Genomic DNA, 26,662 nt, shown 5'->3' with positions numbered 1-26,662 from the left:
GTTTTAATGTGTCATTTTTTTTCTAATAACAACCAGTCCAGGTCTAGGTCTGTGAACAGTGATGCCACGTTTTGTTAAACTCCTGAGCATGAAAACCTAGATCAAGCTGACGTTGAAGCCAACAGCATCCCATGGGAGTTTCCATCAAAGATGCATTGTGCTTTATGAGGGCCATGCAACTGGCTCAAATCTCAAGCAAGAAATTGCCAGTAAGTTAAGAACAGATGTACCTAATTTTGTTCTTATGGGGGAAAAATCATGGCTATTACATTAACTAATGAGGCATTGCACATGCGCAGGTTATAGCTGTTCATCTCCCAGTTCCTGTGTTTCTAACAACAAACCTTTATGTTGGTTTCTCGTTATTTGTGTGTCTATGCCTCTACATTATGTATCTTCTAAATTTCACATTTGCCATAGTTATTTCTAAAAATTGTATCTGGGTAAGGGTACTACTTAACCTTAATACAGTTTCGCATTTTATTTTATTCTCTTGTGAAAATATCTATTTAGCAAACCATCACCTGGAGAGCTTTGCAACCCTATCATCCTCGGGAGTGACCATTTTTAGGGCCTGAATTTTATTGTGTCCTACTTTATGGATGAGTTGCTGTTATTTCAACAACTGACAGTCACAGCACAGGCTTGACTTTGCTACAGTGAATGCTACTGGCTAAAGTGAAGAAAAAAACCCCTCTGTTAGCATATACAAGCTCGTACTGTAACCACTGAAATTGTGAGCTGATGAGCTCAGCTGTGGACTGAGGCTAAGCCACTGAAGTCTTGGAAGAGCCAGCTATAAACAAGTCTGGGTAATGGTATTTCTGAACATGTTTTATAATTACTTGTCAATATTATATTCTCAGTGTTCCTTTTATTGCCGTGATTTCACTAAAATTCATAATCAAGGATTTAGCTCTCTATTCTGCGCTTGCACTGAAGGAGAACATCTCATAATTTGATTGCACGTAAGGAAAACTTATCAAAACCACTTATATTTGTCTTTAAATATGGAGTTTAGCATCATTATAATTACACAGGTGAACCCTTTACAAATTGACAAATCATTTTAGAAGGTAAGAGAATATTATGATAAGTGGAATTTCTTCTTTGTTCATACATTCAGGTCAGAGTCGTGCTGATTGCATCGCACTGTGGATGCAGAGTGTGTCCTAATGGTTGCTCCCCACAATAGTAGTAATTCACTCTTAAGGGAATAAATTAAGAAATATTTCTTTAATTGCATAAGCATCCTTAAAATGAGAGGTACTGATTGTGTATTACAAAATGTGGTTACCACAGTTTTACTTTTAAATGGAAAATGGTTGTGTGTCTTGATTCTGCTCATAGGCAAATGATCATTATGCTTTTCATTTTCCAATCTCTTGCCTGCTATGTAGTTAGTGCCTCAAAGTCGTTATCACTGGCTTGTTACTGAGAATAAAATTGACCATTTCAGTTCATTGCCTAGGGGAAAGCTATTTAGTATTAAGACTGATACTAACTGACTCTTGTAACAAAGTATCAAGGACTGATTTGGTGGAATTATAAATACTACCTCCTCTACTTCTAAAACCAGTCCTTTTGTAAATCGATAGGCATGTAAGTATAGTGACTTGCAAAAAAAGTAGGCATTAGCAAATCATGTTCTTCTTGAGACAAATTGAAAAGGAAATTTGCATTCTATTTGTTCAGTATTTTTCGGCCAGAAGTTTGAAACCAAACAAAAATGTCAATTTTATCGGTTCTGTTTCAATGGAAGAACATTTTGTTTCTGCATTTTGCTTTGACTTTTGCACAGAAATACATAGCGACAAAACCCCAGAAAATAGAACAAAAATGGTAGCTGTTGCTCAGCCCTTCAAAACAAAATGCCGTTTTGTTTTGGCTTATACTTCTCCCTAAACTGTAAAACTAGAGTGAAATGAGCATATAGGAAAAAAAGTGATAATGTACTGAAAGCAGCATTTTTTTTTTTTTTTTACCATAGCTAAGATGTTTTTTTTAAAGTAATAGACTTCAAATCCTGGATATGTAGGACTTCCATTCCCAGGATTGCCAGCATAAAAGAAGAAAATAGCGAGAGAAGCCAACATATGAGCAGCAGTCTTTTAAATGCTGGGGATCTGGAGAGGCCTGCTGTGTCACATTATATTTGTGGATTTCAAAATGCAGCATGCAGATGTATGCACATGAATAATTTTGAGCCCAATAGCTTTAATCCTCTTGTAGAAAATAGAATCAGTCAAATGTGTAAAGGTACAACATGTATTCATGGTTTGGTGACTGAAGCTTAAGACGAAATTCTGGGGCATTGACTTTGTTTTCAAATATCTTAAGTTTTTAGCATATGTGCGTGAAAGAATAACTCTTCTGGGTTCATGCTCTCTGTTTGCCTTCTTTCGCATACATCTGGGAAATCTGATTTTTTGATATATATATTTGATTACTTTAATGCTAGAGTGAGGTATGAATTATTATTTTTGAACTCCATGGATTTTTCTACTCTAATTATAGGATTGATAGTCTCTGTGACAGTACGCCTGCCATGGTGCGGACTTGAAATGAAAGATAGAGTGAGAAGGTACACAGCTCAGAAGTAGTTCATTTCAATCTTCGATGCATTCACTAAATAATTCAGTATCACTAATGGAAATCTGATCTTAGCACAGAAGTGGGGATGTGGGGCCAGGATTTGGCAGCTGAGTGGCTCAGGAACAACACTGGAGTAAAAGGTGAAAAAATCTTTAAGCTACTGCTGAGTTCTCCTCTTTGCTTTCCTGGAATCACGTTACATCTTCCTGGAGCTGCTGTTGCTGATGGGAAAGGAGAGAGAGGGAAAAAGAAATTGATATTTACAGTGTATCTGAAAACAAGGCAAGCTCATATTGAACTGACCTTTTTAACTGGTGCCCAAGGGGTGGCGTTTGCTTTTTGAAAAGTACAGCCTCGTTCTACTCAGCAGTGGGACCAAAAACAGTGAAGCACTTCTCGGGAGCAAACTGCCGAAAGCCTTGTCCTCTGACTTTGTAGTCTGAGCTTTAGAGCAGCATTTTTCAAGGGCATCTTTGGGAAAAAAAAAAGTGCCAACTCCTGTTAGAAGCTGATGAGATCCAAGTAGCTGTCTCCTTTGTGTGGCTTGTGAAATGACTACCTGAAAGTACTGAGAAACCCCAGCTTCAAAGGGAAAACTTGGCTCTTCTCAGAGGAAAAAAAGAAAATCTCACTGATGGAAAATTTATTATGGGTGGTTTTCTATATTTTGGCACAAACCATATCTAATGCTCGGAGCTTCTTTCCCCAAAATTGCCTTGAACATTTACTGATTGAACTGAGATTCTAATTGGAATCTAATACTTTTGGATTGTTTATAAGTGCATTTGCATGTGGCATCAATCAGAAGTTCTTTTATAACTTCTTATAGCCCTAACATTCACTTTTCCTTTTTGAAAACAAAATTTAGCAGTGTTTCATTAGGTTGCCCCTTTGAAAACCTCTTTCATTAGGTTGCACATTTTTGGTTTGGGTAGCAAAGAGGATATATGAAAGTAGAAATTGGACTTCTACAGCTACCAGTCCATTCCTCACCTCTGTTTTTTGATCGGAGTGAAACCAGCAGCTGTAAATAATTGTCAAGGATTTTAAAGATAAGTGACACTGGTAATCTGTAAGGAAATTCTCCTTTTTAGGCTAGCTGTGTGTCCAGGCTAGAAAAGTAACAGTCAAAAGCTATTTTTTCAGTATGGATTTTTTTATATGTCACAAGAAATGTAGATTAGTTTGTAGTTCCAGAGATCATTCAGGAAATAAAGCGTTGGCTGGAAAACAAAGTCAGGAGAGACAAAGCAGCAGAGAAGTTCTGGAGATAAGCCTCTACAACTTAACAGTTTGTTTTGTTTTGTTTTGTTTTGTTTTGTTTTGTTTTGTTTTTTTAATAAGGAGAATATCCCTGTGGCAAGTAAACGGTCATAGCTTATCTTCCATCCATCCCTTTTCTCCATGTGGTCCCGTTCTTTCCCACTGGGAACCAGCACAATAGGCACCTTTAGGTCTGTGATTAACATAGTTGATGACTTTTTCTTGGCAAAACAAGTTACATTGGTCTTCCCAAGATTTCTGTATTCACCGTCTGACCTCCTTCTGTGTCTTTACAAATTCTATCTCAAGAGCAAAGGTTCAGTCAATAAACTCAAGCGTTATGCTCCATGAATATCAAAGGCGTCAAATGCAATGAGCAATTTGGGGCAAAGAATATCTTTATTTGTACAGTGCTTTTTGCAATGGAAACATCAGTTAAGCCTCAAGGTGCCATTGGGACAGAAACAATATTAACGTTAAAACACATTTACTTTTTGTCAGTTGAGAACTGAGATACTTTCTTTGTCAGTCCTAGGTTCTTCAGACCATAATCTGTCCTCTTAGATGCTGTGTTAACCCCGTCTGCAGTTTTATTTTGGACTTTCTGAATCAAAACCCAAGCTGTATCATCCAAAATTCATTTCTGTGCATGTGAACTTGGTTTCAGGAAATTAATTTCTGAGTTGTGGAAAACTAGGTATGGAGAAAAGCTGTAAGGAAATTTGGTGTAAGATTGTCTGTTGACATTGCTCCTAAAATTTAGTGGACAAACGAGGCTTCTAACATCATGCACATCTTTCTGAAAAGTGGTTGCTTTTTGCAGAAAGTTGCCATTGTTTGCTGAAAAACTGAAAATGTTAAGTTTTCAGTGTTTCAGCTAAGACTCAGATTTTTGTAAGGAAAGGAAGAGAGCTCTTGACCCACTTTGCAATCTGTTTCGGTTTCAATCAAGGTACACTTACAGATCAGGCTTTGTCCTGTTTCCTGCTTTCTCTTTGTTACTCTGACGTGATTGACCATCTGAAATGTGCTGTTGTGGTTGTATGGAGAAACTGTGAGGGCTTAAAGTGTCGACTGCTACCAGGTGTTTTTTGATGGAGAGTGTCTTTCTCTGGACGTTTGTGGTGCTTAGCACTGTGATACCAGGATTTCACTGAGAAGCCCTCAGGAAGGTGCAAGCTAGCTATCAAGGCTCCATTCAGCTTTGCATGCTCTGAAACACCAAGTTGAAGTTTACTATTTTCCGTCTGCTAGAAAGGATATTCTCTCCATCTCAAGCCATCATTTTACATTGCAAATCAAAATTATTGTTTTAAATTACCTCACTGTCATTAAATCTGCCGGTGGTGCAAATCCTGAACAGCCACTCCAGGACTAAACACATAACTGTGTGATGAAAAGAAGATGCCAAGGTGTAGATGGATGGTTGTAGTTTACTTTAGTAAGAAAGACTGCAGGTGGGTGCAATTGCCCATGCTGGGACTAGCCACACAGTGCTTTTCATTGTCACAGATGGTAGGTGTTAGATGATGCAATGTGTACGGTGCCAGACAAATTACTTTTTTAGCTCATTCCTCTGAAACAGGAGAAGAATCCGAACTGGATTTCTGTGCAAACCCGGATCAGGAGCTGCAAGTTGCAATCCCAGCTGAGACCCAAGCAGTCAATGGGCCCAATGGTTCAAACCAAGGCAGAGACTTACTCTGGGGATCAGGAATTGCACAGAAATTGCCTGGCATTTGGAACAAGTCCACTTAGTTTTAGATTAAGCTGTGGATTGAGGAAACACTCTTATTCAATGGACGTAATGAACCTAAAAGTCGGAAAAGCTTACTTCTAAATGAAAGCCTCAGTATAACTCCAGCAACCACTATAGCCAGATGTGTTGAAACACCCTGACAAAAGTTGTTCTCAGGGCACTTTCTGCCCAAGTTGAAATTAAAAGCTATTTTTTTTTCTTTTATTTCTTTCCTTTTTTTTTTTGTGTGTGTTTTGTTTTTGGTTTTTTTTTTTGTTTGTTTGTGGTTTTGTTTTTTTTTGTTTGTTTTTTTTTTTTTTTTTTGTGTGTGTATGTGTTTTTTGGTTGGTTGGTTTTTTTTTTTTTTTTTTTTTTTTTTTTGTGTGTGTGTGTTTTTGTTTTGTTTTGTTTTGTTCTTTTTTTGTGTGTGTGTGTGTTGTTGTTTCCCCCTCCCCAACAGGATTTCCAAACCAACTGCCGTGGGCTGAGCGGCAACCTCCCCAAGTTCTGCCAGCCAAAGGCTACCACCCCCCACCCCCCCCCCCCCCAAAACCTATAAACTCCTGTGCCTGGAAAAGCGGCCGGGGCTACCGTGAGGTGCCCGGGGGGGCCGTGAGGATGAGGAGGGGAAGTTGCTTGGCCTTAAAAGCCCGTTAGAGGGCCCGGGGCGGCGGCAGGCTCACGGGGAGCCCCCGTCCCACCCCTTCCCCACCCCTCCCCCGAGGCTGCCCCACGCGTGACCCGCCCGGCGGGCGCACCTCCACCGCATCACACGAGGGGGCAGCGCGGCCGCTCAAGCTCTGCCCCGGCCCCTCCCTCCTCTCCCCTCCCTCCTCTCGCCGCAGCCCGGGCTTCTCCCGAGTCAAAACGCGGATCAGGTTCCCTGCCTCCAGTATAAAAATCACGGCGAGAGGGGGGAGACACGGGGCGCGGGAGGAGCGGGGCGTGAAGCGGCGGCCGGCGAGAGCCCGTCCGTGGGGAAGCGGAGGGACGCGCTGCGGCGGCGGCAGCAGCAGCCGCTGCTCACCGGGGACACCCGCGGCTTTTCCCGCCCCCCCCCCGCCCTCCCTTCCCCCCCCCCTCCCCAACCCCCCCCCCAACCCACCCACCCCCCCGACACCTTCTCAGCTGCGGGAGAAGAGCTTTGTGCCGCGCCCGAAGTAAGTCCGAAGGGGCGGCGGGGGGGGCTTCTGGGGTCCACCCGAGGGATGGTGCCCGCCGCGCTCGCTCGCTCCCCCACGGGGGAAGGGGGTCGGGGCGTGGGGAGGGTGGGGAGCGCTTCCCCCCGCCCTGCCCCGGCTCCAGGGGACTTACCCCAGCGGGGTTCTGCACCCCTGTCTCCCCCCCCCCCCCCCCCAACTCCGTACCCCCTCTCGCCGCCCGGAGGGTGCAGGGGAGAGGGGCTGTGTGGGACCCCGGACCCAGCGTGGGGGGGGGGGGGGGGGGGAGGACCTGCGGCCCCGGAGGCACCTGCCCGAAGCGGGGGTGGAGGTTTGGGGGGTGCCCGGGAGCAGGGCTGGGGGGGGCGGGGAGCGCTGCCCGAGCCGGACGGTCACCCCGCTTCGGGGTCGGGGAGTGGGAGCGTCAAAAAGCCGAGGAGGGGGGTGAGGAGGAGAGGGGTGGCTTGGGGGGGGGGGGGGGGGGGGACGTGGGCCAGCGGGGAGGGGAGGCAGGAGTCCTCGGGCCGCTCAATTTGGAGAGGACAAAAGGGCAGCGGAGTGACCCCTGAGCGGCAAACCCCCTGCGGGTCCCGGTTGCCCTGTGCCAAAAATGTCCCGGCGAAGAGTCGGGATAATGAGGTTAAACTGTACCCTCAGACCGAGCACTTTTAACTGATGTTTTTCTTGGGAGTTTGCCGCCTTATCCTTAGTTTACTTCTGGTGGAACAACTGAATCTAGCAAGTGCTGATAGAGCTATTTAAAACTGCCGTCATTAGTTCGGGGCTTCTTTCTCCTCTGGAGGGAGGGATTGGGAGAAAAATCAGAGTTAACAGTAAAAACACAGTTTCCCGCTGTTGAGCACACACGTTATTCCGCAAATGTGTTAGAAGCACGGGTGCTTCCCTTTAACCTCCTTCGTCCCCTCCTTTTAAAAAGTAGAGCTTTTATTGGGGAGAGGTAGTTTTCATTCTTCAGGAGCTCGTCTGCTCCTTTGACACGTTCCAGTGGGCTGTCGCACACCTTTTTCTTCCATGCTGCAAGTGGTTTGCCTTGGCGGTGAATTTCTACTGTGCATTAGCTTAGTGATACGCTCAGGAGCTGGATTCTAGGCTGTAAACCCTAGAGGGCCAGGTGGTTCTTGGGAGCATTGTGGAAATGTCTGTGAAGTGCATAAAACCTTTCTCTGTGAAATAACCCTGCAGCTATGGGCAGTGGTAGGTGTTTTAACTATATCCAGTTTGCTCTAAATGGCTTGTATTAACAGTGGAAGAATGTTTTACCTGTGGCTCATCAACTCTTGAACTCTCTGCCCTTTTCTCCTTTTCCCTTTGGGTCTTGGATTTTTTTTTTTTTTATTTTTTTTTTTTTTTTAGCTTTTGGCAAAGTTCAACTTTTTGGACAAGAAATAAACTGAGCATGTAACTGCTTGTGTTAGAGATGAGGAGGAAAGGGATGGAGAGAAAGAGAAGGGAAGGATATGGGAAAAGTTGTTACAAAGGAATACTTGTCTCACATTTTCTGAACTTGAGGTGATTTACAAAACAAATTTTATGTTGTTTTGTTTTGTTCCTCCCAACCCCCTGTCTGTTTCTGCTTCCTCTCTCCAAAGAAATAAGAATTTTTAAAAAAAAGAGAAAAAAAATCTTAACCTTTGATCAAGAGAGGTGGTCCGAAGTGAAAAAGGAACCTGCATATTTGTGACAAAATTTCTTAATTTGCTGTAGAAATGAAAATTTGGAAGTGAATGGAGAGGATGAACAAAAATAAAAACAGCAACAAAAAACCCCTGCTGCATAATTTAGTAATTCTTCCTAAAGAGAAAGAAAGCAGGGGTTTAATATACTCCTGTGTCCAGGCTGAGCTAAACTCTTTGGTGACTTACTGCTTATGGAGCTTTGGATGAAATGGAAGGACACAAACTTGCTGACTTTAGTGTGCTCCAGGGCAAGGCCTTGGGTGGAAAAAAGAGAAGCCAGCAACAAATCTTTCTTGTACAAATGGGAAGTCTTGGTTTATAGCGTAGAAGAGACCTAAGAAAAACAGACCTTTTGCAATTATCCAGATGCCTATCAGCAGTTAATGGAGAGAGGCAGGCTGTGGCTGATACATCCTTGCCAGCAGAAGGTTGGTCCTGCTATAGTATTACAAAACATAGTGCTGCTATCCCAGTACCATACGCCTGGATTCCTCTACGCCCATACTGACACCGAGGACACTTTAGAGGTTTATCTTACTCCTGACAGCTGTACTGATGGATGTTTTGTGTAGATTCATCTTTCTGTCATCAATGTGAATATTAATACTTAGCTGACTTCCAGCAGTCATGGCTCCAGCACGTTATTTCCCAGACATGTCCTATATTTCTTCTTGATCATTCTGGGATTGATTGTTCCTGAGTCCTCAGATAACAATTAAAATAAATCCTTTACAGGAGCTCCAAAAAAGGCACTCGTTTAACTCATAGTCTGTTTTATTTTAGTGTGTTTCCGTGGCAGGGAAGACACCATTTATCAAGTGTTTTAGTGTAACAAGTTTTAGTATAACACTAGGGCGTTAGGGATGGAGCTGGCATTGCTCATGAAACCTCTCGCTCCGTTCAGGCCCCCTCATTACCTACACTCCCCACCGTGGTGTTTTCTGTGGGAACTGGTCCTGTAACAATGTCCGCTTCACTTTGATATTTACAGCCCCTTTGCTGATCAGTGTATCAAAAGCATTTTCATTTAGAGGATTCATTTCAGGACTTTAATTGAGGAAATCTCTTTGTTTCAAGCCTCTATAATAAACCATTTAAAGTGCTGTCTTTGAACAAACTAGGTCACTGTAACGCGCGCACACACGCAGAGTGATTCTCATCTGCTTAGGGTAGCCCGCATTCGGTCGAGCCATATCCCTGGTGAGCTTGTCCCTAATTTATCCTTCTTGGACTGGCTTGTTCACAGGGAGCTTATGCTGAAAATTCACTGCTGGAGGTCATTCTCCATTCTTGGCATCTCTGGCAGCCTTAAGCTTAAATTGCAGCCTCATTTTCTATCCAATCAATACCACTCTTATGTCGCTGAGTTTCCATGGTGCCCCCAATCTTCTGTCTACATATTGATGTCTGACAGCAGGAATAGCATTCTGTGTTGCTATATATACTTACTAAACCTGTCAAAACTATTTAGGGTCTGTCGCACTAATTTATATCCATATCCTGATATTATTTGTATCTGTTGAGCTTTGACTGATGGAACTTGCTGCACTAAGGAATCGGCCCCAACAAAGCACTCCAGGGATGGCTCGAGGGATGGACGTTTTGAGAAAGGGAAAAAGACTCTCTCTTCTAGAGTAGCTGGGGTAGTCTAGAATCCTTTGAGCACAATAGAGTCATTTTGAAAACATCCAAGTCTCAATGGCTCCAAGTTAATGCTTTGGAAATCATTCTCCATTGTGCTGCTCTGAATGCACAGAGGGTCCTCTCCGGTGGAGACGTGGGGAGGAAAATAGAACAGTGGGCACTGTCAAGTGTTCAATGTGCGTTTGAGGAGAGTTGGGGGAAAATTGAGTTAGTTGTTTCACATCAGCTTTCTTCAGCAGAAGCACTGTGGAAAAATGAAATTGAAGGATCGAGCCATGTCTTCTGTAATGTGGGTGTTTGTGTTTTGCTACAATAACCCACAGAGCGCTGTAGTGGTGCAAGAAATGGTACGGCTGTGTCTCTGGATTGACACAGCAGCAACTAAACAAGATGAGGACAGGCGTAGCTTCTTGTGTGTCATTAACTTCTGAAGGACTGATACCTGTTATTTGTGCCAACAGTAATAGACACTAAATAAAGACCAGTAATTTCTTTTTTTTTAATTTAAATATGTTTTGCAAACCACTGATCTTGTATCAAACGGAGGTGGTCACCAGCTGGAGAAACCCTTTAATCTTGTTGTCTTTAACACAAGCTTGATCCAGCCGGTGAACTAAGAGTTGGCTGTCAGTGTGGAATTTGCTGCTTAAAATTTCGTTTGCACTGAGTTGCCAGAAGAACTGATTTTGTGATGCCAAGTTCATTAATACTTTTCAGACCCTCTTTGGACTCCTACAGTCTTCTCACTAGTGAAAAGTAAGGACTTTTAAGACTTAAAAGGTCCTGTTGCAGGTGGTGTTTGACCACTGTCGTTCCGTTTATGTTTTCAGCAGTGGCTTACCTTGTTACAGTAGAAAGGGTCAGGGGGACTTTCCCAAACTAGACACTCTCTTGGCCAATATGTCTCACCTTATTTTATTCCAAGGAGTATAATCACTGAACCACTTAAAATATCTGGCTCTACCTCCTGCAGTGGCACCATGACGATATTTTTTTTTTTTTTTTTTTTAACTCTTCTCATTTCCTTGCTTGCTTACATATGTGGGAGTGACTTTTTAAAAACTGTAGTCGTCTTGCAGACTGCTTTGTAATGTCTTTCAGACCGAAGGTTGAGAGAACACAGCTGTAGGCAGTTTCATGGGAGATGAGGAGGGGGAATGTGAATATAATAAAGAACTAGATATATTACTGATGCAGCCAGGTGATTTCCACCCCCTCTGTCCCTCTGCTCCAAAAAGCCTCTGCCCTTCCTTGCCTTACCAGAATAGCGTATTCTGGCTTCAAATGTGGATAATGCCTGGAGGTGAGGAGCAGACCTGCCTAAGTCTGAGGCAAAATCCAGTTTTGTTACATTAAGAAAAATGCATTAATATGTTAATTTGGGCCCTAGGAGCGCGTTTCTTGGCAAGTGCCATTGATTGCATGGCAGCTGCAACAAAGGGGTGAAGACTTTTAGAGCAGAAGAGCATTACAGGAGTTGGGGATTTTCTAATAAAAACAGTCTCTGAAAATAAATAGTGCTTGGGGCTCCAGTCCACTGCCATTTAGTAAACTGCAAAGTTCAGATTTAAACTGGACCTTTCTCCTCTGAGGCCTGCCAACACTATTTCAGAGCTCATTAAATGTTTCACAAGAGCGTTCTAAAAAATTTTCGTTCCTCATTAGTTTCTACAGAGTTCCAGTTTAGCTTGGACCTTGTAAACATCCCCTGTTTAGTTAGGGGATGGTACCTTCGTCAAGTGCCGGTGGGGAGGGAAGGGAAAAAGGACAAATTCTCAGTCCAAATGCTTGTTTTGACACTGGTCTACAGCTCGCGAACGGAGTAAATGAAATTCAATTGTTGCTGTCTTCAAACAATATTTTTTGGAGCAACTCGCTCCCTGTGCAGGTTCTCCCTCCTGGGAATAAAACCAGAGAGAACTAGTGGGAGGGAAGAGGATGCTGGGTGGACTCCTCTTTCCTTCAGCCAGCCTCTCTCTGTGCACCTGGGCTGATGCTCTGTTGGCGTGGTGGGGCTGGTTCAGCTGGCAGGGGAGCCAGGCACCGGCGAGGAGGCTGAGGTAGCCTATTTCTCAGGCTGGAGTGCAAAGTTGGTCTTGATCTTCTGAGCTTATGAAGGAAGAGAGACCCCCGTGCTGTTGTCCTCGCCAGTTGACTTTGCTACCTGCCTCCGCCTGTTGCCTTAGGCTGTCCCTGGGGATCAGAAAGGTAAAAACCAGATAATTGTGCTCTGTGGGCATAAGAGGCGGGAGGAATTCCCTGTGTATTGACACAAGCAGTAAATACATAGATAGATATCTGTGGAAGTTAGAATGTCCCTGTCTGATTGCAAGAAATTAAAATGACTGAACTGGCTTCTCAAATTCAGTTCCACTGGATATCAGGCACAAAACCTGTTTTGTTCTTGTGTTTTGCTTCTCAGAGCCATGTGAACAATGGCATTAGTTTCATAACCAACTAAAGATGATCTGACTATTGCATTTAAAGCTTCCTTGTTTCGACTGGATCACTAGTACAACAGATTTATTTATGTATTTATTTTTTTAGCTATACTTCTCACACATCATGTATCTGAAAGTGCAAAAGAGCCTTAGTAGTGCAATGCAAATGTATGCGCCCATCTGTAGCCAGCAACAGAAGGCTCACAGTCTGGAGCATCTTTGCCTCCGTGACAGGAGCATCCAAAATGTGGTTAATACTCTGTGTAGGTAGTTCTCATATCAAAAACTTTTTATTTAAAAATATCTATTTTGCAGGTGGTTTGTATTTTTTTTTTTTTTTTTTACAGGTTTACAGCATGCAGGCAACAGTGGGAAGAGTGACTGGCTCAAAATGCCTATTTTAACATTTCTGTGATGCTCTTCCAGGCACTTTGTCAGACAGTAATGGATGGATCTTTTAAGCAAGATCTACTGTCTTTCAAAGTGATATAGGAAAGTACTTAGAAATAGCCTTGGTAGAAACATGGCACCTCTAATACAGTGCTGTTTCTGCAGTGTTACAGCACTACAAGGTCATTGTTTGCTTTTGGACAACTGAACCTCCATTTCCATATTGAGATCTCTTTCGGCTCACTAAGAATCATGTTCTTCCTGTCAAGCAGAGATTAATACTAAGCCAGGCACACTTCCTCCAACCATTATTCAGGCAAAGTTGATGCTTCAGCAAGAGCTTTATCAGAATAAGGACTGTTGAATTAGCCTAAGATTTAGAAAGGGTGCCCACCTCTTTGTTTTGGTCACAAATTCTTAAAAATAAGACAGAAATGAGTTATAATGCTGGTAAATGGTTGTGACTCTTCTTGCAGCACAATCTCATTACTTTCATCAAAAGTGCCTTTGGGGTGAAGCGCTTTTTAATAAGTTAAGGATAAATCAAGAGACTGTTCTGATACTCTGGTGGGAAAACACTTTGTTCCTTTAGTTTGAACAAGCAAAATTACACATTCAAAAGTAGCCTCCTCTCCCCCACCATATTGAACAAAAATAGTTTGAATTTCTTGTTCTATCTACTTAGAGTTGCTTCTTCTGGAAACCCAGTCTTCTGTGGTAGTAGCTTAGCTTTCCGTCTGGTGCTGCTGACAGGCTCCTGAGATGCAGTGATTGCTTCCCAATAGCTTGTGACACCTGACTGCCTGCTTGGTTGGTTGGATTGCTGCCTTCCCAGAGGTCACAAAGATGTTTTTGTTTGCGCAAGAGTCACTTGCTTTTATTAGAAGCTTGCCTGGGTGCTGCTGATATGCAGTAGGGACCGAGGGGGTGGGAAAAAAAAAAAAAAAAAAAAAAAAAAATCTAAGGCCAACAGATAGGATTTTCAGAAATCTTCCAAAAACACTGCAAGCTTTGATTCAGGAACTTCATGTCATTTCACTTATTAAATCCTCACTTTCCTAAGCTGTCTCTTCAGCCCATGTTTCTTTTCTGATTTACGCGTTGTCAAATGCTTTTGCTAATCTCTGTAGTTGATGCTTGCTTAAGTGATTATTTGGCAGAAGCGTGTGAGCGGGTGTGTGTGTGATTGTCGTTGGCATGGCAGTTAGTATGATATGGCATTAGCATACTTGCTCCATGCTGCAGGCCTCCTCCTCTTCTAGGCATACATATACAGAAGGGGGAAAAAAAAAAAAAAAACACCCAACCCAAAAAAAAAACCCCAAAAAGCACAACAGAAAGCCATGGGGAAGCCAGTTAATGGTACAGTGATCTTCTGGCCAGTTTGACCAAAGGCCCACAGAGTTCAGAGCAGTCTAAAAGCTGCTCTCGTTTTGCTTCTATTACTAATCATAAACAGATCATCCACCAGCAGAGGATTTATAAAGAGCTGCAGGGATTATGGGCTGCCTAAATTAGGAGTATCTACATTGAACCCAGTTCTCAGGAATTTCCCTGCACTTGCAAAACAGCATGGGAACAGTGTTTATTGGGTGGTGAAGAAGAGTCAAACTCCACTCCCTCCGTGTTTGTTAGCTCAAGAATCTGTCTTTAAATGGGACATGGAGTTTAGGTTGTGTTTTGGACTCGTTAATATGGAGTGGCCATTGGGATCATAGGTGTATGTGTTTTAAGAAGTGTGTCTCGTGTCTCAGTTGCTTATGGTTTGAGCTGTAGTCTTTGCACATCTCGTACGTTGAAACAGCTTTAGGGGCTATGAGTTATCTCACTGAGATAAGTGGGATCTACTTAGACAATGTAAAAGTAGGTATGAAACCTTTGCTTGATCACTGACTTAATTTATAAGATTAAACACAGCTAAAATCAAAATATCTGATGATACAATAGGCATTCAGGTGCATCCTCTTTATGGGTGGGTGGGGATGAAATCCCTTGTGATGAGTTTTATAGCAATATATTTACTGTGGGGCCTTTGGTGGCTTCACTTGCTCTTTTTTTTTTTTTTTTTTTTTTTTTTTTTTTTAGCTGCTCCTGTATTTTTTGGTAAAATTCAAACTATTGGAGAGTTGATTTTCTCCTCCAATTCCTGATGTGAATTTATTCTGTCCATCCATGTTAGTAACTATAACTTTCCAGGGCATGCTGGGGGCTGGATGTAACCCCTTGCCAAAACCCGTCCCTGTACAACCGTCCGGTGCTGTGAAGGTTCTGACTTTATCCTGAGAAGAGGTGCAGGTGCCGTCTTCCCCCACTGGGATCAGTCCTTGGTTTTACTTCTGAAGGGAGAAAACTTCTGGGCTTAACATCTGAAATGGTTTTGTAAAGCTGTCTGGAATCAGAAATGTAGGAAAGTGGGGAACGTTTTCCGTGCTTGTCCCTAACTACGTGCAAAATCGGTCACGTTTTCACAGTGAAAGAATCTGACGTTCAAAAAGGGAGGAAAAGTGGCCGAACTCCTTGTTCTTAAGCATAACTTTGATCTAGGAAAGTTATTTTGAGGCCGTTTCAAAAAACGCTTATAGATCCTTTTAGTATTGTGCAACTGAAATAATAGTTACAAACACCTCTTCTTATTGAGCAGCGTAACGGGCTACAGGGTCCTGGCCTTCCTCCGGCTGCTTCACTGTGCCCAAAACCAGCATCTCTGTGCTAGTTTTCACAGAAGGTGAGAGCTCTTGAGAATGGCTGGAGATTGAATACTGCCATACAAGGAGAGGACTAAAAAAAAGGGTGTATATTACAGCACGTACTTTGTTAATTTAATTGCTAGGTACCGTAGTTTGGTTTGAATTATCTATATCTACAGGGAAGTAGTCCTTTAAATAAGAACCCCTTCTTTCTTGTGCTAGCCACGGCTGTAGGTTAAGTGGATGGACTGTGCACTTTTATAGAGAAAAATAATGATACGTTTAGACACTTTGCCCCAAAATTGTCCTTTACACACGTACATCAAAAGTGAGTCTCTGGGGAAACTTTCCGAACTGTAGGGATGTGTAGCAAAAATGTGTTATTTAACTTTAGACTTTCCAATTACACAACACGTACTATAAATGACAAGTTCACATTTTTCTGTACTGATGCTTTCAGCATGTGCAATAAGGTTCTAATTCTATTTGGGATTTTACCAACCGAGATTTCTCAAGTAATTGTAGGTGGGAATTTCTTGTCTTATTTAAATAGGAACTTCTGAAACGAACAAAAACCCCAAAACAGGAGAAGTCTGTGAAGTGTAAATTATTTGCATAAAGAAAAATTGAGTTTGAAATATTTCACATAAGGCTTATTGAAATGGGAATTTTGTCATTACTGAATTCAAGATTTTTGTACCAGGTCAGTGTGTGTCTGAACTGTAGAATCACTTAATGGGTATTGAGGGAATGGAAACAAGAATTTGAGCCTACGTGTGAGATGGATACATTGGCTCCAGTAAGCCCTTCATGATGCCCTGTGGTGTCCAGCTGATGCTTTCATTATGGCATTTTTATGATCACAATGTCTCACAGAAAGAGTGGCGTAGTATGCAGTAATGGGGAATGAGGAGCATTTTCTCAAATTTATCCTTTTCTGATAGGTTTAATTTTTTTTCAAAGTATACTTTTGAAAAGGACAATATAATTGATATGTACAATTTTAACTGTACGTATAATTGTAAGCATTTGTAAACAATAATAATAATTGTGAATTATGACAAAATTATTTGTATTTCAAACTTATTTTCTACATATTTGTAAACATTTCTAATAATTTCTAATTGTCATTTACAATTATTACTAGTATAATTATAGAATTGAATAGAAATAGGATTTTGATTCTACTTTTTCCCAAAGACTTGTGGTGCAATTGAAAAAACATACACTGGATATGGTGTTTGGGATTTTTTTTTTTTCCCCCATCCCTAAATAATCATAGCTTCTGTTGTAAAAGATGTTTTAGCCTTTGTTCGGTGTTAAGCAGACCCTTAGTGTAGGATAATATAATTTTCACTCCTCAATGCAATATGTAATTTGTGTGAAATGAAAGGGGTATTTATTTAATCTCATTTACAGCTGTCTTCCCCGAGGTTCAAAAAAGTATTTGAGGCTTAAAAACTTTTTGGAAAAGGAGAATTTACGAGCTGTGGTGGCTGATCCCAGGTGAGCTCTCTGCATTGAGCAGCAGCCTTGCCTGCTTCTCTAGTTTCCTTGCTCGGGTTCCTGTCCAGTCCCAGTTTTGCTGCCTTGCAAAGCTAAACCATTGAAGGCTGCTACTGGTTCTGTAGCAGAAGGTGTGTCAGGTTGTGAAATAGGTCTGGTTTTTCTAAGACATTGATCACGCCCTGCGATTAGCAGTCCAATTGTATGAAATAGGAAAGTGGAAGAGCATGGGTCCAGTTCTGTAAAACCAGGGTTATGTGGACTGCTTAAAACTCTACAAGTGGCGTTCACCTCCCTTAGCTTTAATGTACATAGGTCTGAAATGGATTTTTCCCCAATACCCAAGCTGTTTTGATTTTGAAGATGTATTTCCATAACTGAATAACCGAGGTTTCCTTAATCTTAATTCTGAATTCCTGTGCCTCTAATGTCCTCATTTTCACAACTTCTCTGTGCTTTAACTTCTCTTCTATTTAAATAGTGTAGTAGGTCACCTTTCACAAATAGTACACATTCTCTCATGTTTCTCATTTTTAGTGGCCTTTTACAGCCCCATGCCTTGTTCTAAATCAGCAAAATGTTTCAGCTTATTTCTAAGGGCTTACAATTCCTGCTCTTATTTTAGTGAGCACATTCAGTTGAAATTTAACCTGTCATTCTATAATTGCATTATAATTTCCATGGTCAAACTGCTTTTAATGTTGCAGTTAAAAATTTTAAAAGCACTATTCTCAAGTTTTGCCTAGTCTGAAATGACTCTTCTGCTGAGCACTGGGATAGGACATCTTTTGTCTCCATAACTTTTTTGGTGTCCAGAAGTTAATTCAGTAATCATTGGTATACAGTGGTATGTAAGCATATATATATTTTTGTTCCATTAGACTTCACTGTGTCTGGTGAATTTTATCTGATATTTGTGTTGTCCAGTTGCCTGGGTGGCTGTGAAGACAAGGACCTCCATAGTGTTGACAAATACCATTTATATGGGTAGCACATTTTGTTGCCTTGTTTTTCACACTTTCTGATGACTCATAAATGCACTCAACAGCACCGATCCTATGCTGAACTTTGGATGTTACAGCCCCCCCGCTTTCCATACGAAGAACTGATTCTTGTTCTTAGCCTGGTATTCTAAGTTCCTTGGCTAATATTTAAAGAGGGACAGGACCTTACCTCTTATCCCAAGATTACCTAGCTCTACTCATAATCACTTTTTTCAAAGTCTTTGAAAATCCAAACAATTTACGTCTAGAGAAAAATAGCCAGGGTAAGTTTTTAAAGGCTTCTTGTGGAATAAAGAGGCATGATTTATCATTGTGAAAAATATGGTTTTTTAGACTTTTCTAGTTTGTGTGGCTTCTATTTCAGGTTAGCTGGTTTACACTCACCTTTAACTGAGTTTTCTCAGCTCTGGAAATGCAGCTTAGTGAAATCTAATTTCTCTAGTTGTTTTAGTTTGTGTTTTTTTTTTTTGTTTGTTTGTTTGTTTTTTTAATAATTTACTTTATTTTGTTTTCCCTAACTCTCTCTGCCAGTTCTGCCTCAAGTGCCTTCACTTGTATAACCCTAAAGCATACATCTCTCTTCCCTACTTTGATGTGAAAACTGGAACAGAGGAGCGACTTCCATGCAGTCTCTTTTTCTGCCCTCATTGACTTCTTTGTGTCAGTATAGTCTGCAGGACCCACTGGCTCATCTGGAATCCCAGTTTCCTTTGTGCTTAAGGAATGCCTTATTACTTGTCCCTGTGTATTTGCCTCCTTGTTCTTCAACCTTGCTCTTAGACCTCTTAATCTCCATTTTGCATCTCACCTGCCAAAGTTGTTCTTTCCTATTAGTTTCACCTGGATTTCCATTTTCTTTCTTCTAAGGATACAGGGAACAGAAAGAAGTGAATCCCAAATACCATGCTTCTTGAAGCGTGGTTCTCTTAGAACTGGTAATTACCTCCCAGTTGTAGCATCCCCCATAGTCAAGTAGTAACTTTGGAGTGAAGATTTCACAGAACTGTGAGAGAATTCTGTGTTTCCATCCTATGGAAATGCATCTGAACTGTCACTATTCTCCGTTTGGAAATTAGTCTAGGAACACAGCCCTGTCTAATTTCTGAATCAATTCTTTTCTACTGTTTGGGACCAACTCACTGTAGCTTTTGCTTCTGCAAGCTTCAAACCAGCTGCCACCATACGAATTAGTTACACTGAAAAGAAATAATTTATAAAAATGATTGCATTTTCACATTTCTAGAAAATGGCGATGTCATCATCATTTGATCACCAAGTATTTTATATCGATCATCGCTGGTTTGAATTGGAGGCTTCTCAGAATTCTATCGTTCTCAAGATTGTAGCTTAGAACCTGTAGTTGGAAACACGCCCGTCGTGTACCTCCCTGCAAGGAAATGCTCATTGAGGAGAGGCTGAAAAGTCAGATTTCTGCTTCTCACTTCTTCCTCTTTCTTACTTGGTATGAGTGTAAGTATAGCACATACATTTTATCTTTTTAGAAGAATCCCCTCTAAGTATTTTAGCTAAAGGCCTGATCTAAAGTCCACCGAAGTAGCTAAATATATATGTAAAAATAAATGTATATATTTATGTAGTCTCATTGTGATTTAGATTGTCTGTATAATTGAACACTTTCTGTGTTACTGGCTTTTTTTTTTTTTTTTTTTTTTTTTATTAATACTTGAGCAAACTGTGCTCCAGGAAGCTGTTTGTGATATCAGAAGTGCAGGCTGATTGCACTCATGTACAACATCTGATTTGATGCCCTGATGCTTTCCAGCTGTGGCAAATGGACAACTATTTGAAAACAAGTATGTTGTCAGTGTTGGAATGTCTTGTGAAGACTACCCATTTTCCCTTAATTCTGGCTGTGTTTATCTAATCTGATGCTGACTTAGTCTCCCTGCATCTCACAGAGAGTGTTTTTAATATTACCTTCTCATAGTAACACTTACACTTTTAAAAAGTCTTCCATTTAACTCCTAGAATTATTCACAATCTGAGCAATATTGATGCTCCCCGTGCCCTCCCCGCCCCTCTTTCTATTATGGAAAAATCAAGATTTAGCAAGATGAGATTACAGGTACTTTAAGGTTATTAACTTTTAAGTAATGAATCCCAAAGCAAGTTTTTGGGGTTTTTTGAATAGGAGGAATCGTTTGTTGCATCTTTCGTTTCGGAGCTATCCCCTACGCTCGGTGGTGGTGGGAAGGACAGGGTTTAGGCATTCACTTACATGCTAGCTCCTCGGCAGAAGGTCAGGAGCAGCCCCTTCCCCAAGTTGCATCTCTGTGCACAGATGGAGTGAGGGAGATGCGGGACGTAGTGCGTTATCACCAACTGATGTCACAACAAACAATTTCAAAGCCTCTGTGCATCTTTTTATTTTATTTTTTTTTTTTTTTTCTATTTTGACGCCTGCTGGCATCTCTTTAGCAGAAGCAAATCAACTTATGCAAACATATGCCAAGAGCAGGAAGGGAAGGCTAATTGATCAGGAAGACTGAAATGGGCTTCTGTATTTACCACGATTTTTTTTTTTTTTTGTGCTAGTGGAACAGGATTTATAATAATGATTACTAATCACAAAGGTCACTCAAACCCTCTCTTAAGTTCATATCTTTAGAGAAAAGCATCTGCAAAGGAATATGCAGAAAGAGGCAGTTGCAAACCTCGGCTTGGTGGTGTGTACATGTTCTTCCTTAATTTTTAGCAAACTAGTGCATGCAAGTAAGGTGCATTGCCACTTGCAAGCCCTGTCTCTCAGCATTTCCATATAAGCCTGTTAACTGGATTGGGCTGGACTTAAGAAAGAGCTTGTTCCTATTCTTGGTGAGCTCAAGTGGCTTTTGTGTAGGATGCTGTGAATGGGCACAAGGGCTTAGTGCTCCTTGTCATCATGTGGGTCCCGAAATGCGTTAGAGTTCTTGCTGTGACACATGCAGCTTCAGGAATAACAGAAGCCAACTGAGGTTGCAGATAACCTCCTGCTCCTAACGATGGTGCTTTCAAATCATTTGCCTGTGACGCCTCTGAGTGTGGCAAATGAAGGGGTGGCAACAAGTAGCTTTTGTCTAAAGTAAATAATTGTTTAGGTGGGACAAGAGGAAAAATGTGCCTGGTTTTAATGGTACTCCACCGCACATAGGCTTTAGAAATGAAATAACTTGACCTTTTTTAATAGCACGCCTGTATTTCCTATCCAGCTCCTATTGCCACTGGCCTGAAGCCCACAGGGGATTTGATGAAGGCAGGAAGAGAATAACTTAGCGTGCTGATCAGAGCTCAGGGGAAATGTTTTCGTCATACGGCAGGTAGAAACAAAGGCAGCTGGCCTCCTGGGACTGGAGTTAGCCTTCAGCTTGTTATGATGGGTCTGTGGGGTTTGCTGGCTCTGTGAACGCAGCAGCATCACATTAGCACACGGATAAATGCTAGTGTACTCTGCTGGGCTGGCGTTCCCCTCCCCAACCCAGCTCACGCAAGGTTCACGGCGTTGTCTTTGGGTGTGCTTTTGCGTACATGGGTGTGCTTTTGCATATGTGTGACCCTCAGGCTGCCAGCAGCTCTGCCAGGTCCTGGTGTAGCCTGCCATTGATCCCACTCTCCTCCTTCCCTGTTTGCATGGTGGGGCAGAAAGCATGCGTGTGGAGCTTGCGAATCACAGCCACAGCGGTCACAAGCAAAGTGAAGGTAGAAATGGTCCTGACAAACTGGGTGGTTCCTGAGCAACTGAGAGAGTTTTTCACAAGAGAAATTAAACGTGCTGTCCTTTGGGGTTAATGGAACGTGCACACATAAAATTTGGAAATGTGGTTGTAGGATAGCAGGAGAAGTTCTGACAGCAGTTTCTGTCCACTGCTGAGGATGCTGAGTGTTCATCTGCTAACCCAGGAACTTCAGGACGGCTGAGCTCTAGTTGTGGTTTGTATGGGCCACTAATAACTGTGATGCACAGGGACTAACCTAGCTACTGGATGTTTTCAGTCATGACACATTTTGGCCTGAGGATTTGTATTTCCAAGTGAGGATCGAGTGTAGTGGCTGGAGTGTGTTTGATCCCATTTGTTGCTACTTCAGCATCTGCCCCTTTGGAGGCCAGGGTTTTTTTTTTAGGCAGAGACCTCTCACAGCATTTGGGCTCAGCATCTGTGATTCCTGTGACATCTGCCATAACAATCAAGGCAGATGAAGATGGTGTCCAGGAAAGGACCGAAGGTGACTACAAGGTGCTCTAAATGTGAGGACAGGGAACTTCTACGCTGTGCCATGACAAACCAAGGCAGGACACGCTGAGAAGCTCCCCTGCGTAGCATTCCTTGTAAAACCAGCTGCGTTGTCGTGCTTACTTACACCTTTTTTCCCAGGGCCAAGCCTGGGATGGCAGGAGGGGCTGGGATAAAGGGCTCTCTCACTGTGGGTTGCAGCGGATGCCGCAGGTAGCGATGAAGAAAAGCCGGCAGCGTGGTGATGGGGAGCACAGTGACACAGGTGACTGGAGAGGCAATGCACCATTTTTTAATTTTCTGGTGGCAAGGCCAGGACTGTGAATACAGAGGAGGTGCTGTAGGATAAGACACGTGGTTTTACGGAAGTTCGGGGCAAGAGAAATGAAGTGGTGCAGACGTGGTGTGAAACGCATTTGCAGAGCTGTGTGTGGGAATGTTACATTTCACTTGCCTGCAGCCAGCTTGGTGTAGCTAATAGTATTTAATGCTCTGTTGTTTGTCTGTCTGTTTTGTTGTGGTTTTTTTTTTGTTTGTTTTGTTTTTTGTTTGTTTGTTTGGTTGGTTGTTTTTTTTCCCCCTTCTAAGCAATGTATTTACCTTATAAAGGAAAAATAAATATTCGTGTATGTAGTACCTTCCTGGAAACTGGGAAGCGCACAGGGCAGTTTGCAGTTGACACAAACAGATTTATTCCTGGCTGAATAAACTGTTCCTGAGATGCTGTGGGTCTGTTCCTAAGCAGGCGTGTGATCGGGCTTCCATGGAAATCTGGCTTTCTGTGTCATACTGTCAATTCAAAAGATTTCAGGAGCTTTTTAAAAGCTGGTCATGATCTGGGCCCATTTCTGGTTGTTCTCCCCCATTCCCTTGGCTATTCTAACGACTTCTTTTAATTTACAGTGCCTGATGCTTGAGGAAAAATCCCATCACAAATTTACCAGGAGTCTCTGGATTCTTCACTGCAGACAGAGTTCAGACTTCCTCTTGCTCCCCATGGGGAAAAAGAATAAAAAAAAAAAAAAAAAAAAAAATCTTATTGCTGACATCAAATTGGGTTAAAAAGGCAAGAGATTAAATAAATATACCTTATGCTCCCTTGGATCTAAGGACAAGTGGGTGGAGTATCAGACTGCAAGGGAGATCAGAGGCAGAGCTCCTTCAAAGGCAATTCTCCAGGCAGGTGAGGAGCTTGCTGGTCTAACGGCAGAAAGTTTGCAGACTATTTGAGGAGGTTGGTGTTACGGTCCTCCTCAGAAGCCTAGGTGTTAAATAGCATCTCCTTCCCATTTTCCCGGTCACACGGCTGCATAAAATAAAAGCTTCATCGAGCTGCTAGACCTTGGACTGGTCTTGCAAAATCCAGCCAGCCGTTGTGAGAGGGGTTAATTCACACCGTCGCCACAGACGACAAAATGGATCTTTGAAACAAATGTGGTGGTGGGGGTAAACCCATCAATCATGTGAATACTGCTTTACAGTAATTCACAACTGCATCTTTTTTTCCTGAGCAAGGGCTGGCTGAGTCCGATCAATCCCTTGGCTCTCAAATAGGTCTCAGCAGGCAGTAGCTTGCTCCTTGTGGGTTTGTATGTACATGAAAGCCCACTTTATATTAACTCGGTGGAATAGTATTTTTCCCCCTCTCTCTAAACCCCTTAGCGCTAATTCAGTGTAATTATACTCATTGAATACAGTACTGACAGCCCCACTCCTCCCCCTTTCCTGTCAGGATATTGGCCTAAAAATCACTAGATGAAGAAAATCCAAAACAACGATGGGATTCTTTGTTCTGGACTTCTACATAGGTTTTTATTATTTTAATGTAACCCGTTGGTCACACTTTCAAGTATTTTCTTTAAAGCTAAAGACTGAAAACACTTCCCCCCCCCCCGCCCCCCCTTTTAAAAATCAATGAAAAAATAGACTTTAGTCTTTAAGGAAAATGCTAAATATTGCAAAATTCATTACTAACTAAGCATTAGCATTTTTATTAACAGCCTGAGGCTGCTGAGGACCTCTTTCTGCCTTTTTGGAAATGGGGAAGGGTGCCAGGAAAAGGCAGGGAGCTGCTTTTCCACCTGTTCCTTCCTGTGTCTATGCCCGTGTCTTAGGGATGGGTGACATTTTCCCTGTCGTGCTTTCAGGGCTGAAAATAAAGATACAGGTGGCTTAGCACAGCATGTTTTAGTCCTTTCTAGCTCCATATGTATGAATGAAACTTAGGTAGTGGGAAGTGTCTGGAAAGCAGTGACTACAAAGGATTTTAGGGGGTCATAGGAGGTGGGCATTGGCAGATGAGCTTTGAGTATAGTGCTCTGGTGAAAGGTCTAAACCCAATTCTTAGGCGTACACATGGGACAGCTGGACTAGGGCGACGGTAGTGATGACACAGACATTAGCATAAGGCATTCTGCGTTGGTGTCAACATTTTCAAAAGGTGCATAAAAGAAACAAGAAAGAAAATGAAAAAGTCTCCAACAAACTACTGGCTAGAGAAAGTTTGCTCTGCAGCTTAAAGAGCTTAGTTTGCCTGACAGACTCAAGAAGAACAGATAACCACATTATAAATATCTTAGGGAAGAAAAATAACAAGTACTGAAGGACTCTATAACTTACTGGGGAAAGCCATGATAAGAGAAATTCAATTACAAACTAATTTACTATTTTACAGTGTTGATGGTGGGAGGCAGGATGATAATTTCACAAAAGCTTTCATAGAAGGCAGTGGATCCTTCATCTTGAATGGCCTAAATGGCAAATGCGGAGTTGTGGATTCCAGAAGATTGGTACAAGCAACTAACTTGGGGCTTTTGCATAAGAACATCCATTTTGTCTTGACAGAAGAGTTTTTCTCATCTGCTCAGAGGTGAAATGTGGGCAGGTCAGCAAAGCAGAAGTCTGTGTTTTAAAAGATAGCAAATGTGTCCTGCTTTAACAAGTAATGGAGTTCTCTTTTTAACTGTAATACACAAATACTGTAATTTAGGTACCAATTTGATTCCTACAAAGGCTGTAACGTTTCAAGTCACACCTTTTGTGTTGCCCTGTATTGTATCAAATTGTAACTCAGCTGCTGTAAACCTAGTAGAATAGAGCCAAACATCATGTGAAAAACAGAATGAACAGGGAAACATGTATTACAGAAACTAAAAGGGCCATGCTGGGAGGGCATTTACCTACAGAGTTGCTTACTCCCTTCCTTTCTAAGTGTGTGTGTTGTGGGTTTTTTTCGTTTTTTTTTTGTTTTTTTTTTTTTGTTTTTTTTTTTTTTTGTTTGTTTGTTTGTTTTTGTTTGTTTGTGTGGTTTTTTGTTTTTTTTTTTTTTCCTTCCTCTCCCCCTGCCCCACTCACCTTGCTGTAGTGGAATGTTAGCTAAGTGTGTGCTTTCCTTTCCAATCAAGAATGATCTTCTTGATAGCAGAAAGGCAGGCCACAGCTCTTATTCTTGAAACCCTGGTCCTTTAGCACTAAGTGTCTCCGTCCAAGCGTTGTCTTACTGTCTTTAGGTCTTGCCTGTATAAAGCCTCTTAGAAAAGTGAATCTGAATGACAAAAAAACCCCCAGGCTTTTATGAGATAAGTAGATCGTGTCAATTTATAAATGTAAGCAAATCTTTTTAGAGTGAAGTAAACTAAATCAAACTAAGGTGTTGTCAGCTCAAATAATAGTATCCACAGCATTGTGTGCTGCTACTTGCCCACATTTAATTTGGGAATGTGCAAAGTATACAGGGATAAGGAGGCCTGGATTTTGCAAGACTGAGGAAACAGAGGCATTAGAGAGGAGGAAGGTGTCAGCTTTATTGTCTTCCTTTGCTCGTGGGACTCAGGGACCCTTATTTATGCTTTTCTAGTCGTGTGGATAAGCCATTTCTGTTTCCAGAATCAAGAGACATGCTGAATTTCTTCTCACTGGGAAGAATGAAGGAGTTTAGCAGCTTTGAACTCTAGTTCAATTTGAGCACTGGCAATAGCTATAATAAATCGCTGGCTTTATTTAAGAAGATTCTGAAAGATCAAATCCCAAATAGGATTCTCCCAAATGGGAAAAACTTTTTTGTTCTTCTCACTGAGAATATGGAACTGTTCCACAAAGTGCATTTCCTTAAATTGAGTTTTCATGTGTAATGCATCTTGGGTGGGGAGGACAGGGGGCAAAAAGCAGAAGTTGTAAGCCTGTGATGTGGAAAGCGGTTGTAGCCTACACCAGTTCCTCTGACCTTAGAGCAACCTCTGTTCTCTCTTTCTCCTGCTTTGTTTTATGCAAAGGTCATGCTTCCCCAGTGACTGTTAGGACCCATTACCT

General features: G+C 41.9%; 1 protein-coding gene across 3 annotated transcripts in view; it reads left to right on the top strand.

Moving 5' to 3' along the window:
• The first annotated feature begins 793 nt into the window (after positions 1-793).
• The window catches only part of PTN (pleiotrophin), an 85,601-nt gene continuing 59,732 nt past the window's right edge, over positions 794-26,662 (top strand). Inside the window, exon 1 of one of the 3 annotated variants that reach the window (XM_032986021.2) lies at positions 794-812. The gene's annotated coding sequence lies outside the window, so the exon portion shown is untranslated. Of the gene's footprint in view, positions 813-6,410; positions 6,757-17,102; positions 17,122-26,662 lie in introns of those variants that run through there. The other 2 variants (XM_042795325.1, XM_032986019.2) reach the window with 2 other exon arrangements.

This window comes from Tyto alba, unplaced genomic scaffold (genome assembly GCF_018691265.1).
Source record: "Tyto alba isolate M040663 unplaced genomic scaffold, T.alba_DEE_v4.0 Super-Scaffold_21, whole genome shotgun sequence".
Taxonomy (NCBI): domain Eukaryota; kingdom Metazoa; phylum Chordata; class Aves; order Strigiformes; family Tytonidae; genus Tyto; species Tyto alba.
Note: the sequence above shows the minus strand (reverse complement) of the source record. Positions and strands in the feature narration are given on the sequence as shown.